At 35.3% G+C, this 12,128-nt stretch overlaps 1 protein-coding gene across 6 annotated transcripts in view; it reads right to left on the reverse strand.

Moving 5' to 3' along the window:
- zgc:165507 (uncharacterized protein LOC561188 homolog) overlaps nt 1-11,741 on the reverse strand; it is a 48,203-nt gene extending 36,462 nt beyond the window's left edge. The window contains exon 1 of one of the 6 annotated variants that reach the window (XM_062067135.1): nt 3,232-3,316. The gene's annotated coding sequence lies outside the window, so the exon portion shown is untranslated. Of the gene's footprint in view, nt 1-1,111; nt 1,222-1,261; nt 1,518-3,231; nt 3,317-11,596 lie in introns of those variants that run through there. The other 5 variants (XM_062067134.1, XM_062067137.1, XM_062067136.1 and 2 more) reach the window with 5 other exon arrangements.
- Between the last annotated feature and the right edge of the window lie 387 nt (nt 11,742-12,128).

Below are 12,128 nucleotides of genomic sequence, written 5' to 3' on the forward strand. Positions count from 1 at the left end.
AAACCAGCAATGTCACGATGTGACGACGCGCCGTCATGCCCGTAAAAAAAATAAATACAAATAATTGGGAACCGGTACTTTTCAAACAGGGTATAGTACCGAATATGATTAATTAGTACCGCGATACTAATCCAATCCAATCCACTTTATTCATATAGCACATTTACACAATAAGAATGTTTCCAAAGTGCTGCACAGCCATGTTAAAAACAATATTAAAAACAATATTAAAAACAATATTAAAAACAATATCATGCTCCACCAATGACTGAATAAAAACCAAACAAATGAATAGAAAACCAATATAAAAACAATATAAAAAATAAGTGATTAAAAAACTATTTCAAAAGGGTAAAACCAATTAAAACAGTAAAATACAAATCAAAATTTATAAAAAACACAGAGGACAACAGAGGACAGAAGACCACACAACTCACGTAGTGTTAAAAGCCAAAGAATAAAAGTGGGTCTTAAGACGAGACTTAAAACACTCCACTGTGGAAGCAGTTTGAGTAGTACCGGTACTAGTACCGGTATACCGTACAACCCTAATGTCTGTCTTTAAAATCCTGAAATATTTAGTCAGTCTGTAAATTTCATCATCGTTTTTAATGTCTTTTAGAGGCGTTGTTTGTGTAACATTTCATTCAGAAAAAAAACTCCACTATGGTCAGATAGCATCATAGTATAATGCGCAGTTATTCACTCTACATGGCATTTTATGATGTTTTTTTGTTTTTTTTTATGTAAATAGATTGTTTTTAGATTGCCTTTGTTAAAAATTCCAGGAAATATGGACGTTAAAATGCTATTTTCCAGGTAATTGTACTCAACATAATTAAATAATCAAAAATTAAACAATCAAAATGTTTTCTTTTTAAGTGATTTTCTTTGGGTTACTTAACCAATACATCTATTTGTAACTTCATGCATTTAGGACAAATAATAAGGGAGCTATGTTGTTTTGAAGTTCACTTAATGGACAAAAAAGCAATTAATTTTTCAACTTAAAAAATTCAAAGCACCCTCCATTTCCGGCCCGTCACAACGGTTCAAATACCATTGCAAAGCTTTTTCTTAGGTCTTTGTAAAAAAAAAAAAAGTCACCTACCTACCAATAGAGCGATATAAAACCATTTGTGTTTCATCTGACATTCCATGGACAAAGATAAGACCTTCTGAAGGAAAGTTCTATGGTCAGACGAAACAAAAATACCCAGCAATATGTTTGGAGGAGAAATCCCAGGAACACCACTCCTACCGTCAAGCATGGTGGTGGTAGTGTTATGCTCTGGGCCTGTTTTGCTGCCAATGGAACTGCTGCTGTATTTACAGAGAGTCAATGGGACAATGAAAAAGGAGGATTACCTCCAAATTCTTCAGGACACGCTAAAATCCTCAGCTCGGAGGTTGGGTCTTGGCGAGTAAAGCGAGAAAGGCTACATACCAGAAGTGATGTGCTCATAAAGCTGACCAACACCCCGCCCCTTCTGGTGACCGCTTCTTTGCGTGGTTATTCTGGGGACGTGTTCAGAGGGACCTCATTAAAATGAAACCTTTTGTTCTTTCATGCTTTACGAGGATGTCAAAGCCCTTTTTTTTTTTTTTTTTAAATAAACCATAGTCTCGCTTTAGTGCTTTGTTTTGGGGGAAAGTCATATACATAAAAAAAATGTACTTAAGGCTTCCTGGAAGTGCTTATTCATACTTGGATGTGTTTGTACGATGCTTATTTGTATTCATAACAAAAAGTCCTGCAGGGGACAGAAGGGAAAACAAAGCCCTGTTCTTGAAACCTGAGCCACGACTAAAATAGATAGAATAGAATAGAATAGAATAGAATAGAAAGTACTTTATTGATCCCTGGGGGAAATTCAGCACCACAGTTCACTCACAATAGACAATAAACACTTGGGTATTTTTTACATGTGAATAATATAAATACAATCTATTATACAGCATTATTCACATGTGACTAATATAAATACAGTCTATTATACAGCATTATTCACATGTGACTAATATAAATACAGTCTATTTTACAGAATTATTCACATGTGAATAATATAAATACAGTCTATTATACAGCATTATTCACATGTGAATAATAATATAAACAGTTTATTATAGAGCATTATTCACATGTGAATAATATAAATACAGCCTATTATACAGCATTATTCACATGTGAATAATATAAATACAGTCTATTATACAGCATTATTCACATGTGAATAACATAAATACAGTCTATTATACAGCATTATTCACATGTGAATAATAATATAAACAGTTTATTACAGAGCATTATTCACATGTGAATAATATAAATACAGCCCATTATACAGCATTATTCACATGTGAATAATATAAATACAGTCTATTATACAGCATTATTCACATGTGAATAACATAAATACAGTCCATTATACAGAATTATTCACATGTGAATAATATAAATACAGTCTATTATACAGCATTATTCACATGTGAATAATAATATAAACAGTTTATTATAGAGCATTATTCACATGTGAATAATTTAAATACAGCCTATTATACAGCAGTATTCACATGTGAATAATATAAAAGTCTATTATACAGCATTATTCACATGTGAATAATATAGTCTATTATACAGCATTATTCACATGTGAATAATATAAATACAGTCTATTATACAGCATTATTCACATGTGAATAATATAAATACAGTCTATTATACAGCATTATTCACATGTGAATAATATAAATAGTTATTATACAGCATTATACACATGTGAATAATATAAATACAGTCTATTATACAGCATTATTCACATGTGAATAATAAAAATACAGTCTATTATACAGCATTATTCACATGTGAATAATAAAAATACAGTCTATTATACAGCATTATTCACATGTGAATAATATAAATAGTTATTATACAGCATTATACACATGTGAATAATATAAATACAGTCTATTATACAGCATTATTCACATGTGAATAATATAAATACAGTCTATTATACAGCATCATTCACACGTAAATAATATAAATACAGTCTATTATACAGCATTATTCACATGTGAATAATATAAATACAGTCTATTATACAGCATTATTCACATGTGAATAACAAATACAGTCTAATATACAGCATTATTCACATGTGAATAATATAAATACAGTCTATTATACCTTTAAGTACAGTCTAATAATAACACTAACATAAAACATACTTGCCAACCCTCCCGGTTTTACCGAGAGACTCCCGGTATTCAGCGCCTCTCCCGACAACCTCCCGGCAGAAATGTTCTCCCGACAAACTCCCGGTATTCAGCCGGAGCTGGAGGCCACGCCCCCTCCAGCTCAATGCGGACCTGAGTGGGGACAGCCTGTTCTCACGTCCGCTTTCCCACAATATAAACAGCTTGCCTGCCCAATGACGTCATAACATCTACGTACGGCTTTTAGAGAGTAGAGTGCACAACTGCGCACGCAACAAGGAGACGAAGCAGAAGAACGAGGAAGTTACAGACATGGCGACGCCGTCGACGAGCAAGATGAAGAAATACGCTTGCGAGTTCCAAAACGAATGGAAACAAGAATTTCAGTTCATCCAGGACAGTTCGAAGGGGAGGGGGTCGTATGTTGCCTGTACATTTTGTAGAACAGACTTCTCCATTGAACACGGTGGCCGAAATGATATACTCAGTCATGAACGGAGAAGTTAAAAAGGACAATACTGCCATCTACTGGATAGCCTACGGAACACTGAAATTCAAGTATTTCTTTTATTTATATGTATAATAAAATATATATATCATATATATATATATATATATATATATATATATATATATATATATATATATATATATATATATATATATATATATATATATATATATACACATGTATATATATATATATATATTAGGGCTGCAACAACTAATCGATTAAATCGATTAAAATAAATTATTAAAATAGTTGCCGATTAATTTAGTCATCGATTCGTTGGAGCAATGCTATGCGCAGAGTTTTTTTTTGTTTTTTTTTAATAAACCTTTATTTATAAACTGCAACATGTACAAACAGCTGAGAAACAATAATCAAAACAAGTATGGTGCCAGTATGCTGTTTTTAGAAATGTAGTTTGTCTCTTTTATCCGATTATTAATCAATTAATCGAAGTAATAATCGACAGATTAATCGATTATCAAATTAATCGTTAGTTGCAGCCCTAATACATATATAGCTAGAATTCACTGAAAGTCAAGTATTTCATATATATATATATATATATATATATATATATATATATATATATATATATATATATATATATATATATATATATATATATATATATATATATATATATATATATATATATATATATATATTAGGGCTGCAACAACTAATCGATTAAATCGATTAAAATCGATTATAAAAATAGTTGCCGATTAATTTAGTCATCGATTCGTTGGATCAATGCTATGCGCATGCGCAGAGGCTTTTTAATTTTTTTTTTTTTTTTTTTTTTTTTTTTTTTTTTTTTAAATAAACCTTTATTTATAAACTGCAACATGTTCAAACAGCTGAGAAACAATAATCAAAATAAGTATGGTGCCAGTATGCTGTTTTTTTTCCAATAAAATACTGGAAAGGATAGAAATGTAGTTTGTCTCTTTTATCCGATTATTAATCGATTAATCGAAGTAATAATCGACAGATTAATCGATTATCAAATTAATCGCTAGTTGCAGCCCTAATATATATATATATATATATATATATATATATATATATATATATATATATATATATATATATATATACACACATACATACATATATATATATATATATATATATATATATATATGTATGTATGTGTGTATATATATATACACACACATACATATATACACACACATACATATATGTATATATACACATATATATATATCCATCCATCCATCCATCTTCTACCGCTTATTCCCTTCGGGGTTGCGGGGGCGCTGGAGCCTATCTCAGCTACAATCGGGCGGAAGGCGGGGTACACCCTGGACAAGTCGCCACCTCATCGCAGGGCCAACACAGATAGACAGACAACATTCACACTCACATTCACACACTGGGGCCAATTTAGTGTTGCCAATCAACCTATCCTCAGGTACATGTCTTTGGAGGTGGGAGGAAGCCGGAGTACCCGGAGGGAACCCACGCAGTCACGGGGAGGACATGCAAACTCCACACAGAAAGATCCCGAGCCCGGGATTGAACTCACGACTACTCAGGACCTTCGTATTGTGAGGCAGACGCACTAACCCCTCTTCCACCGTGCTGCCTCACACACACACACATACATGTATATATATATATATATATATATATATATATATATATATATATATATATATATATATATATATATATATATATATATATGAAATACTTGAGTTGGTGAATTACTCCCCTATTGACCACGCCCTTAACCACGCCCCCAACCCCGCCCCATCCCTGACCGCGCCCCACCCCCCACAAGGTTGGCAAGTACGACATAAAAACACACAGGAGCTGACAGTCGGTGGACACTATAATTATCTTAAGATTGACTATCTGTCAAGAACAATAGGTCATCGGGAGCAAGAGCGTCGTCATCCTGGCACTTAGCAGGGACGTGACCACAATTATTTTACATCTCCATCCCTAAGCCTGTGTTCGGTTTTTGTAAAAAGCCATAAAAATACGAACGGCAGCCATTTCTGCTGGCAAGCCGCATGACCTGCCCCCCTGCTGATCAGCAACAACGTGGATATGTTTATGACTACAGAGGCCCCTACGGGACGCAGTGACCGTGTGTACGGTTAAACATACCGCTGTAACCATGGCGACCGTTCATGTGCGTGGTGCGACTCACCCTTAAAGCCGGGGGGTGTCCAAAGTTACTATTATTAGATATTACGGTAATTGTTCTGACGCCTACAGCAGGGATTCTTAACCTTCCTCACCTTGGGGCCCAGCTTTTCCACTACAGAGGGTCCCGGGGCCCACTCAAACACAAACCCCAAAAGCAGTGAAGTTGTCAGGTGGTTTAAATGCTAAATAAAAAGAGAATACAACAAATCCTTTTCAACTTATATTCAGTTGAATAGACTGCAAAGACAAGATATTTCACGTTCACACTGAGAAACTTTGTTCTTTTTTTGCAAATATTAGCTCATTAGGAATTTGATGCCTGCGACCTGTTTCCAAAAAGCTGGCACAAGTGGCAAAAAAGACTGAGAAAAGTTGAGGCATGCTCGTCAAACTCTTATTTGGAACATCCCACAGGTGAACAGGCTAATTGGGAACAGGTGGGTGCCATGATTGGGTATAAAAGCAGCTTCCATGAAATGCTCAGTCGTTCACAAACAAGGACGGGGGCGAGGGTCACCACTTTGTCAACAAATGCCTGAGCAAATTGTTTAAGAAGGACATTTCTCAAGCAGCTATTGCAAGGAATTTAGGGATTTCACCATCTACGCTACGTAATATCATCAAAAGGTTCAGAGAATCTGGAGAAATCACTGCACGTAAGCCATGATATTACACACCTTGGATCCCTCAGCCGGTACTGCATCAAAAAGCCACATCCGTGTGTAAAGGATATCACCACATGGGCTCAGAACAACATTTCTCAACCAGCATGTTTTTAGGGATTTCACCATCTACGCTCCGTAATATCATCAAAAGGTTCAGAGAATGTGGAGAAATCACTGTACGTAAGCCATGATATTACGCACCTTGGATCCCTCAGCCGGTACTGCATCAAAAAGCCACATCAGTGTGTAAAGGATATCACCACATGGGCTCGGGAACACTTCAGAAAACAACTGTCAGTAACTACAGTTGGTCGCTACATCTGTAAATGCGAGTTAAAACTCTACTACGCAAAGCCAACGCCATTTATCAACAACACCCAGAAACGCCGCCAGGCTTCGCTGGGCCCGAGCTCATCAAAGATGGATTGATGCAAAGTGGAAAAGTGTTCTGTGGTCTGACGAGTCCACGTTTCAAATTGTTTTTGGAAACTGTGGACGTCGTGTCCTTCGGACCAAAGAGGAAAAGAACCATCCGGATTGTTCTAGGTGCAAAGTGTAAAAGCCAGCATGTGTGATGGTATGGGGGTGTATTAGTGCCCAAGACATGGGTAACTTACACATCTGTGAAGGCACCATTAATGCTGAAAGGTACATACAGCTTTTTGGAGCAACACATGTTGCCATCCAAGCAACGTTACCATGGACGCCCCTGCTTATTTCAGCAAGACGATGCCAAGCCACGTGTTACAACAGCGTGGCTTCATAGTAAAAGAGTGCGGGTACTAGACTGGCCTGCCTGTAGTCCAGACCTGTCTCCCATATGCATGTGTTAATCACAAAGATGATTATTTATTTCAAACATAAACTTTAGGCTTAGGGCAGGCGTGTTAGAAAAATAAGTACTAATCAAATATACTAATATCATAAATAACTGACCAAAAAATGTATTTGTATTATGTTGTGTTAAAATAAACTAAATGAACAATGAATAGGTTTCCTGACTAACAAGTCAAAATAAAATTAAACAAAGAATGAATATTCAGCTTCACCACTTTAGTCGTATTTTTTGCACTTAAGAAACTTCTCTATGACTTTAGCTGCAGACTTCTTCTGTTTGTTTCATGTTGGAAACACCCAAGTGTAACACAAAGCTCAAATGTTGCATATGTTGACTTATTGGACTACTTTATACAGCTTCAATGCACACAATTAGGCATGCAACAATATGAACATTTCATATCAGGGCTATTGTGACCAAAATTATCAGGGTAATCAACATTATCAGAGTAATCAACATTATCAGGGTAATCAACATTATCAGGGTAATCAATATTATCACGGTATCTTTGATTGTGCTAAAAAAAAAAAAAAAAAGTGCTCCCACTGAAACCAGGTTTTACCTAAAAAAATATATAAAATAGATTATTGACACACAATATACTTTAATTCATTAAATATGTTTACCTTCTTCCCTTTTCATTTGTAAGGAGTATTTTTACGAGGTTTTACGATATATTTATTTATTTTATACAGTACACAGGCAATTTACCGCGGTTTGTCTTTATACTGTTCATCGTTATACTGTTTATCGCCATATAGACATAATATAATAAATCTGTATATATAAGATACTGTACACATATGTATATATTCGTATATATGTTATATTTTATATCGCTATATTTAGTCTATTTATACCTGCATTGTCCTTTCCATCCTTACACTTTCCATCATTGTTACTGAGCTACTGTGTTGAACAATTTCCCTTGTGGATCATTAAAGTTTGTCTAAGTCTAAGTTTTTTTTTTAAGTTGTTTTAAATTAAAAAATGTTTAAAATTTTTTTTTTTTTAAATGTCTAAGTCTATACTGTTTATCGTTATACTGTTTATCATTATACTGTTCATCTTAATACTGTTTATTGTTGTACTGTTCATCTTAATACTGTTTATTGTTATACTGTTCATCGTTATACTGTTCATCGTTATACTGTTCATCGTTATACTGTTTATCATTATACTGTTCATCTTAATACTGTTTATTGTTATACTGTTCATCTTAATACTGTTTATTGTTATACTGTTCATCGTTATACTGTTCATTGTTATACTGTTCATCGTTATACTGTTTATCATTATACTGTTCATCTTAATACTGTTTATTGTTATACTGTTCATCTTAATACTGTTTATTGTTATACTGTTCATCGTTATACTGTTCATCGTTATACTGTTTATCATTATACTGTTTATCGTTATTATTGTTTATCGTTATTATTGTTTATCGTTATACTGTTCATCCTTATACTGTTCATCCTTATGTTTATCATTATTATTGTTTATCATTATACTGTTCATCCTTATACTGCTCATCGTTATACTGTTCATCGTTATACTGTTCATCGTTATACTGTTTATCATTGTTATACTGTTTATCATTGTTATACTGTTCATCCTTATACCGTTGATCGTTATACTGTTTATCATTATTGTTGTTCATCCTTATACTGTTCATCCTTATACTGTTTATCGTTATACTGTTTATCGTTATTATTGTTTATCATTATACTGTTCATCCTTATACTGTTTATCGTTATTATTGTTTATCCTTATACTGTTCATCCTTATACTGTTCATCCTTATACTGTTTATCGTTATAATGTTCATCGTTATACTGTTCATCGTTATACTGTTCATCGTTATACTGTTTATCGTTATACTGTTTATCATTATACTGTTCATCTTAATACTGTTTATTGTTATACTGTTCATCTTAATACTGTTTATTGTTATACTGTTCATCGTTATACTGTTCATCGTTATACTGTTTATCGTTATACTGTTTATCATTATACTGTTCATCTTAATACTGTTTATTGTTATACTGTTCATCGTTATACTGTTTATCGTTATACTGTTTATCATTATACTGTTTATCGTTATTATTGTTTATCGTTATTATTGTTTATCGTTATACTGTTCATCCTTATACTGTTCATCCTTATGTTTATCATTATTATTGTTTATCATTATACTGTTCATCCTTATACTGTTCATCGTTATACTGTTCATCGTTATACTGTTCATCATTGTTATACTGTTTATCATTGTTATACTGTTCATCCTTATACCGTTGATCGTTATACTGTTTATCATTATTGTTGTTCATCCTTATACTGTTCATCCTTATACTGTTTATCGTTATACTGTTTATCGTTATTATTGTTTATCATTATACTGTTCATCCTTATACTGTTTATCGTTATTATTGTTTATCATTATACTGTTCATCCTTATACTGTTCATCCTTATAATGTTTATCGTTATACTGTTCATCGTTATACTGTTCATCGTTATAATGTTCATCGTTATACTGTTCATCGTTATACTGTTTATCGTTATACTGTTCATCGTTATACTGTTTATCGTTACATCCCGACACACAATACATCAAAATGATGCCCGCATCCTTCGATATTTCTCTACGCAGTTCTCCATTCGTGCTTTAAAGGGGACCTATTATGCAAAAACAAAACGTTTTCCTACCTATCAGTACCTGTTTTTCTTTATTCGGGATCTGCGTAAGCCCCGAAAATGTGAAATCAAACCATGGAGGCATGGCGGAGATGTTTATAAAACAATCTTGCCCTCCTTCATACAAGGCGTATTGAATTTGCCACATTTGTGACGTTTATTATTGGCATTATCACCACATACGGTAATGGTTTACCCAGAGTGTTTTTGCGCGATGATGCAGTCAATAATCTTGTTTTTCCTCTATCCTTTCGTTGTGGGGCAGACTGGCTCGTACATGCACATGCATCCTCCGCTGTTTGCCATTTCTAATACAAAGTGGCGTGTAGTTCCAACTTACAGTGGTGGTCAAAAGTGTACGTACACTTGTAAAGAACATCATGTCATGGCTGTCTGGAGTTCACAATCATTTCTACAACTCGTATTATTTTTGAGTGATTGGAGCACATACTTGTTGCTCACAAAAAAACATTCATGAAGTTTGCTTCTGACATCACATGGACAAAGATAAGACCTTCTGGAGGAAAGTTATGTGGTCAGATGAAACAAAAATGGAGTTTGTTTGGCCACAATACCCAGCAATATGTTTGGAGGAGAAAAGGTGAGGCCTTAAAATCCCAGGAACACCAGACCTGCCGTCAAGCATGGTGGTGGTAGTGTTATGCTCTGGGCCTGTTGTGCTGCCAATGGAACTGCTGCTTTACAAGATCACTATCACAAAAATAAAGAGTTGTAGAAATGATTGGAAACTCAAGACAGCCATGACTTTATGTTGTTTACAAGTGTGTGTACACTTTTGAGCAAGACTGTACATGGAAGCACTAAAAACATGGCTGACGGGGGAGAAGACACAGTCAAAGTGGAGGCACGTAAGCAAGACTGTGTAAAACTGATTGGTCAGAAAGCGGCTTTAAGAAGCACCATTACATGTTATGTAGACCTCAAGGAAGAGTTTTAAATGTTCTAAAAATCCATCATATTATGACACTGCTTTAAAGTTATCTGTCCAAAGCAGGGGAGGGGGAACAGACTTTCAAAAGGACAAACTGTAAGAATGATTAAAGTAGTTTTGCAAGTACAACTAGCATGACTATCAAGCTAATTACCCCGGGTTAATTCACGTGTCGTGGTTAAATGGAGTGACGTAACCACGTGATGCTGCTGATGTAAGGACAAGGACCGGATAAAGCCAGTTTTTAAATAGCCAGGGCCTACTGGACTCGACCGGCGTCCGTCACGCACCCGCTGCCAGAAATAGCATCAATTAATTAAGGAATATTGGACATGAGCTGATGGGCGAGTGGGGTGGGGGGGGTCCCAGTCCCAGCAACACGTGAACGCAGCACGCAGATGTACGACTTCAACGCGTCATCTTTCATGATTGTCCTCCACGTGTGGATCAAAGAAACACGCCCAAACTCGCTCAGTCCCGTCGTGGCATAAAAGTCACGAACACGCGTGGTAGAAGAAATGTTACAGTACCTTCCAAAGGGGAATAAAAGGTGCGTCTGTGCCCGTCCCGGCGCCGCGACCTTGGAGGAGAAAGATGCCGCTCTGTGTGTGTGTGTGTGCGCGTGTGTGTGTGTGTGTGTGTGTGTGTGTGTGTGTAAGTACAGTAGTGTGGCACTGTTTGAATTTCCTGAGTGGCGTGACGTCACCGCGGAGGCTCTGCAGTGGGCGGGGCTCCCACGCTGCTATTTCAGAGCCGGAGGAGAGAACGTGTGGGACTTACGGCTCTTTTGAAAGGAGCCGTTCCTTTCAAAAGAGTCGTTCAAATTAACCGCTTCCGTTGTTGTTGTTATTAAAAGCACACAACTGGGGGTTTTTATTGTGGGGTATATTTTTTTTATTTTTGTAAACATTCCTTGTAAGCAAACTTGTGGTTCGTTTTTTCTTTTGTGTGTCAGGGGATTTTGGCGCTTATTCCGATTGTGCATCGATGTGGTATCGTAAAGTATCTGCATTGATGTGGTATCAAAGTATCTGCGTCGATAGGGTATTATAAAGTATCTGC

This window comes from Entelurus aequoreus, linkage group LG12 (genome assembly GCF_033978785.1).
Source record: "Entelurus aequoreus isolate RoL-2023_Sb linkage group LG12, RoL_Eaeq_v1.1, whole genome shotgun sequence".
NCBI classification, from domain to species: domain Eukaryota; kingdom Metazoa; phylum Chordata; class Actinopteri; order Syngnathiformes; family Syngnathidae; genus Entelurus; species Entelurus aequoreus.